This window comes from Apium graveolens, chromosome 2 (assembly GCF_009905375.1).
Source record: "Apium graveolens cultivar Ventura chromosome 2, ASM990537v1, whole genome shotgun sequence".
NCBI lineage: Eukaryota > Viridiplantae > Streptophyta > Magnoliopsida > Apiales > Apiaceae > Apium > Apium graveolens.
Genome location: NC_133648.1, coordinates 8,679,086 through 8,688,315, shown reverse-complemented (window position 1 = coordinate 8,688,315; position 9,230 = coordinate 8,679,086).

Sequence of the window (9,230 nt, the reverse complement as noted above, 5' to 3'; positions counted from 1 at the left end):
TAAAAGACAAAACAACTCTACAAGCTTCAGTTGCAATCCCTACAATAAAACCTATAACATTTTCATCAAAGCTTGTAACCATGCCATCACCTTCAACCAACATATCAACTACTCTGTCAAATTTATCAATGAGTGATAGGCTGAAACACTCACCTTAGATAGTGAAAACATATGAGCAAATGATGAAATATTATGATTATAAATCTAACCCTGATGTTTGCAGACTGACAAAATCTACAAAATATCCCAGATATATTTGTTGTGAAAATGCAAAACCTGACATAGTCTATAACCTGTTTATACATGGTTTTGTTGACAAGATCTTAACAAATGAAACCATGTATTGTATATCAAAGCTACCAAGTATAATTGTCAAATCCGTGGAAGCTATGATACGGGAAATGGGAGCAGGCTCATATGGAATACAAGTTTTTGATGCATCAACCGATCTAGTTGGAAAACCCATAATAATATGTCAACTATTTAAATTGGGAAGGAATATGGCAGATATTGTGGGAGAAACCAAAAGCTTGAAATTGCCAAATCCCTGTGATATTAACAAATTCCAGGAATGGTTATGTGAAAAACGAGCCATTGGACTAGCTACCCTCAGGTCCAAAATACAAGATATACTACGAGCTCGGAAAGCTATAATTATTTCTGAAAGCCATGGTGGAGGTTTCACCGAAAGTATAATAACCTTATATTATGATAATATTATACAAAATTCAGGAACTATGGCATTAGAGATAATGCTTGATAAAATAGAAAACCTGAAATATAATCATGCAAAACATACTACTGAATATTATCAAAGAATAACAGGTCCTCGAAAGAGACCTATTATCAGTCTAAAAGATGATGACAAAGGGATGAATTCTGATCCCTTTGCATAATACAAAAATGGTGTAATACACCAGAACACTGCAAATTGAATGGTGAAAACCAAAAAGTTATATTACCAGGAGATTCCAAAAATATCATGGCAGACAAAGATGAAGAAAGAAGAAAAGAAAAAGCAGATTCCCTGGAAAAAGATGACAGATCCTGCAAGATATCATGGCAGACACAAAAGATAAAGATGAAGAAAATATGAAGAGATGACAAAAGAAGAAATGGCAGACAAAGAAAAGAAAAGATTCCTGAATTATTAGTAATTATGTAAAAGAAACCGGTTATCCCGGTAATCTGTAACCATATAGAAAGACTACTATAAATAAGTCCATACATGAAATGGAAAAGATATCTGAAAAATTTCTGAAGTTCAATTCTCTCTCTCTCTCTCTCTGAATATGTCTGGCTAAACTTCTTCACTCTCTATAAACTCTACTAGGAATATATCATAATAATAGAAACAGATTATTTTATAAGTATTATATACAATCAGAATTGGTTCAGAAAAATAATATCTTGAAGAATAGCGATATGGAAGAGACCGTGTGAGGACTCCAGCATCCAGCCAAAGAATATCCAAAGGAGCTTGGAGAGCGTTATGGATTATAGGGCAAGGGTGAGTTGAGACTTCCGGTGACCAGAAAGCTATTGTAAGAGGTAAAAAAATTCTGATTTAAATCTGGTTATACATCATAATCTCAGAAAACATTATTTTATAATGCTATCATATACAATCAGATTTAAATCAGAATTTTTTTACCTCTTACAATAGCTTTCTGGTCACCGGAAGTCTCAACTCACCCTTGCCCTATAATCCATAACGCTCTCCAAGCTCCTTTGGATATTCTTTGGCTGGATGCAGGAGTCCTCACACGGTCTCTTCCATATCGCTATTCTTCAAGATATTATTTTTCTGAACCAATTCTGATTGTATATAATACTTATAAAATAATCTGTTTCTATTATTATGATATATTCCTAGTAGAGTTTATAGAGAGTGAAGAAGTTTAGCCAGACATATTCAGAGAGAGAGAGAGAATTGAACTTCAGAAATTTTTCAGATATCTTTTCCATTTCATGTATGGACTTATTTATAGTAGTCTTTCTATATGGTTACAGATTACCGGGATAACCGGTTTCTTTTACATAATTACTAATAATTCAGGAATCTTTTCTTTTCTTTGTCTGCCATTTCTTCTTTTGTCGTCTCTTCATATTTTCTTCATCTTTATCTTTTGTGTCTGCCATGATATCTTGCAGGATCTGTCATCTTTTTCCAGGGAATCTGCTTTTTCTTTTCTTCTTTCTTCATCTTTGTCTGCCATGATATTTTTGGAATCTCCTGGTAATATAACTTTTTGGTTTTCACCATTCAATTTGCAGTGTTCTGGTGTATTACACCATTTTTGTATTATGCAAAGGGATCAGAATTCATCCCTTTGTCATCATCTTTTAGACTGATAATAGGTCTCTTTCGAGGACCTGTTATTCTTTGATAATATTCAGTAGTATGTTTTGCATGATTATATTTCAGGTTTTCTATTTTATCAAGCATTATCTCTAATGCCATAGTTCCTGAATTTTGTATAATATTATCATAATATAAGGTTATTATACTTTCGGTGAAACCTCCACCATGGCTTTCAGAAATAATTATAGCTTTCCGAGCTCGTAGTATATCTTGTATTTTGGACCTGAGGGTAGCTAGTCCAATGGCTCGTTTTTCACATAACCATTCCTGGAATTTGTTAATATCACAGGGATTTGGCAATTTCAAGCTTTTGGTTTCTCCCACAATATCTGCCATATTCCTTCCCAATTTAAATAGTTGACATATTATTATGGGTTTTCCAACTAGATCGGTTGATGCATCAAAAACTTGTATTCCATATGAGCCTGCTCCCATTTCCCGTATCATAGCTTCCACGGATTTGACAATTATACTTGGTAGCTTTGATATACAATATATGGTTTCATTTGTTAAGATCTTGTCAACAAAACCATGTATAAACAGGTTATAGACTATGTCAGGTTTTGCATTTTCACAACAAATATATCTGGGATATTTTGTAGATTTTGTCAGTCTGCAAACATCAGGGTTAGATTTATAATCATAATATTTCATCATTTGCTCATATATTTTCACTATCTCAGGTGAGTGTTTCAGCCTATCACTCATTGATAAATTTGACAGAGTAGTTGATATGTTGGTTGAAGGTGATGGCATGGTTACAAGCTTTGATGAAAATGTTATAGGTTTTATTGTAGGGATTGCAACTGAAGCTTGTAGAGTTGTTTTGTCTTTTATAGCTTCCATAATTTGTTTCAGAAAATGTTGGTTCTCCTGAACCAGGGTTTCTATCTCCTTTTGGAGTTTGGTGATTTTCTCATTATTGGTTGAGATATGAGAAGTGACATCAGTGATATATTTCTCAAAATTTTCCATATCCTGCTAAGAGCAACAAACAATTAAATTTTCCCTTTACAAAAACAAAATGCATGACATTCAATGGCATTTAATTTTCTAATAATTGATATTAATAATTCATCAATATACCTTCTATTAGGAGTGAAATAATAACCAATGTGTTTTTCTATTTCTAGAAATCCTTTGTATGCTTCTTCTAGTTTTTCTGTATTATTTTCATCTAATCCTTCGAGAGCAAAATTTTTTATAAATTCTACAGCTTCTGAAGTAGTAGTCCATATTATTAAAGATCCTGATATGATTTTCCATGGTTGAGCTTGTCTTCTTGTATATTCTATTTTCATTGTTTATTTTCTCTGCTAAGATAGTCAGCTAACACATTTTTTGTTCCTGATATATTTTTTATTACAAAATCATAACAACAGAAAAAAGATTGCCATTTTCTTCTTTTATTTAATTCTGGTAATAATTCTATTTTATTAGTAATAAAGGCTTTTACTTGAGTATTATCTGTTCTTACTACAAATTTAACAGGTAATAAATGATAATGAAACTTTTTAATCCCATATTTTACAGCTAATAGTTCTTTTTCATTTATGTGGTAGTTTGATTCATTAGGTTTCCAAGTTCCTCCTGCATATCCATATATATGTGTATTTTCTTTATCTATGTCATCCTTCTCATATGCTATTAGGACTGCTCCTCATCCTATATCACTAGCATCAGTATATAATTCTAAATGATCTGTTTCTATGGGTATTCTATGTTTTGGTAAATCTTTCACCTTTTCCTTAAGAATTTTTATACAGTTTTCATGTTCTTTTGTCCATCCAAAAGGTTTATTTTTTGTTAGTTCATGTAATGGTTTTCTTAATTTAGGTAAGTCTTTAATATGATCTGAGGCATAATTTATTATTCCTAAAAATTGTTGTACCTCTTTTTTATTTTCTAATTTATCCTTAAAATTTACAATCTTTGTTACTATATGGTCTTGTAATTGTATACCTTCTTTATCTATTTTGTATCCTAAATATTCTATCTTATTCTTAAATATTTCAGATTTCTTTTCAGACAGTAATATTCCATGCTGGTCTATTGTTTTTATAAATTGCTCTAAATGTTTTATATGCTCTTCTAGAGTTTCACTATATATTAATATATCGTCTACATATACTATACAGAAATCTTTTAATTTCCTAAAGATTTGGTCCATTCTTCGTTGAAATATTTGTGGCGCATTTTTTAATCCAAAGGGTAATACTATCCATTCATAATGTCCTTGCGGAGCACTAAAGGCTGTTAAAGGTCTTGATTCTTTGGTTAATTTTATTTGCCAAAATCCACTTTTACAATCAAATTTACTAAACCATTTCTTATTTCCTAGTCTATTTATAAGATTTCTTTTGTATGGTAAGAAATATCCATCAAATATAGTTTTCTTATTTAATTCTCTATAGTCTATTACCATACGGGCTTTTCCCCTTTTCTGTTCATTATGTTTTCTTACAAGGAAAGCCGGGCTACTATGTGGACTTTTACTTTCTTGTATTAATTTTAGTTTTAATAATTCATTGATTTGATTATCAAATTCTTTTTGGTCTGAAGGGCTATACCTTATAGGTTTAGATCTTATTATATCATTAGGGTTTAATAATTTTATTTCAGCATATATCTTTTCCTTATCCCATAACCTCATAGGATTTTCTCCGAAGTTGGATTTTAATAAATTATTATATTTTTCAGTTAATTCTTGTAGATTATTATTTCTTTCTATTTTTAGATTGTTTATTCTTATAGTATTTATAGTACTTATTGACATAATTCTTTTTAATACTATCCACTTATTACACGGAGTTTGTAATGATAGGGTATTTGAAGTTACTATATGTGTTTTAAAATAATCTAAAAAGTTATTTCCTAATAATATAGATTGCTTCATCTTATTCTGATATACAATAGGTAAACTGAATAATGTTTTATTTAGCTTTATTCTCATGTTTTTTGCTATTACATCTAATTCCTTCTTTTGTTCATTAAATCCTGATACCCTAGTTCTATGTGCATTAGATTTTTCCCATCTATATGAAGCTAAAACTTCCTTTTTTACTAGACATAGATCTGCTCCACTATCTATAAATATTTTTTGTTTTAGGAATTTATATTTTTTATATTCTACATCTGCTTCTATGTATATTGCTACCATTCCTCCCAATTGCTTTCACTAGATGATTCATAATTTATAAAGTTTATTTCATTATCAGTTTCACTAATATAAAACTCTTCATATTCATACCATCTATTGTCATCTTCTTTAATTTGTTCTATTTCCATTATGAATTGTGATGTATTTATATATTTTACTTTCTTTTCTTTCAGTTTAGGACATTTATTAGCATAATGTCCTTTTTCATTACAATTCCAACATTTACATTCACTTATATCTTTCTTTTTAAAAGGTTTTCTTCTAAACTTTCTCTTATTTTTATATCTTCTCCTATTTTCTGGTGTATTTCTAAATTTCCTAAATCTTTTTCTCTTATATCTGTTGTATTTATAAGGATAATTATTTCTATTTTGTTTGCTTCTGTACTTATCATATGATTTTTTCTTATTATACCTCTTCTTATAGTTCCTATAGGGTTTTTTATCTTCACATCCAAATACTAATCTTCTTTCAGTGAATCCACATATTTCTCTTAATCCTAGTTTTTTTATCCTTTTTAACCTTCTGTTGTACCCTATATTCTTCACATTTTCTCATTAGATATCCTCTTAGTACTCTTATTCTTTCACCCAGAGTGTTCTCACGAGGTTCTAACTTATTATATTCCTTAGTTATCTCAGTATTATAAGGTTCTGGTAAATGATCATAATATAATTGTTGACATATATGTCCTTCTTCGGGTAAGAATCTAGCTTCATAAAAGAATTTAGTAAAACTTATAGTATATTCTGGTAACTTGTTAATTTTACAGCATTTCATGTTATTTAGATTCATTATTATTTCTATTTTTCTTTCTATTAAAACTTGGTCTCTAGCTACTATCCAAGGTTCTCCTAAGAATTCTCTTTTTAATATCATATCAAATATTTGTAACATTGATTTCCAATCCGTTGCATACCTTAGTACTTCAGTTTTTAACTGATATTCTATGGATTCTATCCAATATGCTACCTTTCCAATTAACGTTTTTGAGATCAAGTTATAAGTATATTCTAACTCATCTGTATGAGTAGAATTCATTAATGCTATATACATTCCTAAATTCCAATCAGTAATTCTCCTGCTAATTTCTTGTTCTTCATATACATTATCTAAGTCTAAAAAGTATCCATTCAAGTTTACGCCTTGTGACATTGATCCTATAAATTCTTTAAATTCATTATGTTGTCCTATTGGTATGTGTTTTGGTATCGTGTTCCTATATCTTGTTATAACTTCCATATTATGGTCGGTTACTTCTTCTTCTGGATAGTTATCCATCTCCTCATTTTTTATTCCTTCAGTTTCTATATCAGTATAATTATCTTTATCTTCTTGGTCACTATTCGATTCTTGTTTTATTACTGCATTTACATTTTTCATTCTTTCTAAAGCTTCTATTATATTTTTATTTTCTATTTCCATTTCAGAATTTTCCTCATAACTACTGTTATATTCTTCTATTATATTCACCGTTTTTCCTAAATTATCTTGTTCCAATTCACTAGTACTTGTATTATTATTTGTAGATACAGTACTAGAAACTTCACTTGTATCCTTTTTTTTTCCTTTTAACTTATTTAATTGCCTTTTCAATATTTCTATTTCTTTTTTATTTTCTTCTGTTTTTTCATTTAATTCCTTTTTTGTTTGTCTTAAATCTCTTTTTACATCTTTTAGTTCCTTTTTAGTTTCTTTATATTTATTTTTATATTTTTTATATTTTTCTAACCATTCTTCATTAGTATTTAATCGTAATTTTTTATTCTCCGTCCTTATTTCTTCTATTTCTTCCTTTTGTTGTTCTAATTTTGACTTTAAATATTCTATCACAGTTGTATCAATCTTAAACTCAGCTTTGCTTTCACTAGTTGTTTCCTTTTTTAATGGTTCATACTTATATTTTTCTCTTTCTAAAATTTCTTTTCCATGATTCTTTAAAAATGTTATCACGTTATATTCTTTTTGTTCTTTAGTTTCCATTAGAACTTTCCTTTTTTACTAAGTTGTCCCAAATTATCTAATACCTTTCCTATTGGTTCAGATATATTAGGTTTCATTTTACTTATATCTATCATCATTGGCTCATTAACTCTTCTCCATGCATTTATGGCTTTTAGTTCTGGCTTATTTGTAATTTCTTTTTCTGGTATAATTTTTTGTTTTCCTTCTTCTAATTTTATTAACTTGTCTAGTATCATTTTTAAAGTAGGTATTTCAGAATTATTCCATAAGCTTGTTAACTCTTCTCTTATTATTTGTCTCAAATTTTCTTGATTATCTTGTTTTTCTACCAATCTCATTATTGCATTTAGTTTTTCCTTAACTATTATTTCTTCCCATAAATTTTTTATAAATTCTGAGTCTGACATTTTATTATTTGTTGATTCGCTTCTTCCAACCATTTCCAACATCTATCCAATATTTACTAGTATTTTTACTCTGTTCTTCTAATTTCTTAATATCATTTTCTAACTTTGTTTGTCTTTCCTTATATTCTAAATATTTTATTTGTGAATCTATTTCGCTTTCTAACATACTTTGTATTTTCTTTAACTTTTCTTTCTTATTCCTTAATTTTTCTTGTATATTCATAGTTTTTCTATAAATCTTTCTTTTCCTTGATCTACTATCTTTATTCCATTATTATTAATTTTATAATTTATCATTTTTAAGAAGTCGCTTCCTAATAATAATTCACTCGAACTATCATATTCTATTACTCCTATATTTATATTATATTCCAAGTCTAATATTTTAAACTTTAAATTAGTACATTTAGTAATAAATATTTCTCTATCATTTTCTGCATATCTGTAAGTCTGAGGTTCTATCCACTTACAATTTTCTTCATTTACCTTGCTTATATGAATAAAACTTTTGGTAGCTCCTGTATTAATTTCTGCTATACAGTCTCTTGTTATTGTTTCGTCAAATATTATTATTTTTATTTTCAAACTATCAGTATCTATTTTTATTAAATCTATCTTTCTACTCGTCATACTCATTGATCTAATTAATCTTATAGGATTTTGTTCTTTTCTAAAACTTAATCTAGATCCTTCTAATATTGGTTTAATTCTTTGTCTTGGAATCATTTGTCTATTACTAAAATCTATTGTAATTTCTTCGGGGATTGTTATTTGAGATTCTTCTTTATGTTCAATTTTTTCTAATATATCATTATATAACTTTGGTACTATTATTCCTAATTCCGTTTGTTTCTTTACGTGATGGTTTCCAGTCATAGCATAAACCATTTTGGTTTCTATACTAATAACTTTACTTCCTTTTTGCATTTTTATTCCATCTAACTTATAGTATAATGTTAAAGATCTTTCTTTATTTTCATCCCTTAGTGATATACTGAAATCGGGTTGTATTATAAATTTTAATTTCTGATATATCAAGTTTCCTTTTATTACTGCTATTAATGAATCTTGTATATTTCCTATTATTCTATCATCCAATACATATATCTGTATAGGAGTATCGATATTTTTCTGAAAATATGCTTTTATTGTAAATTCTATTGCTCCAAAATATATGTTTTTTAGTTTATTTGCTTCCTTTTGTTTTAATTTGGATAATTCTCTTTTTATTAATCCATCTGTTATTAAATTTATTCTTGTTTTTCCATTTATTGTATCTATATCTATTACATTCTCATGTTTTTGGGCTATATACCTAACTTCCTTATTTCTT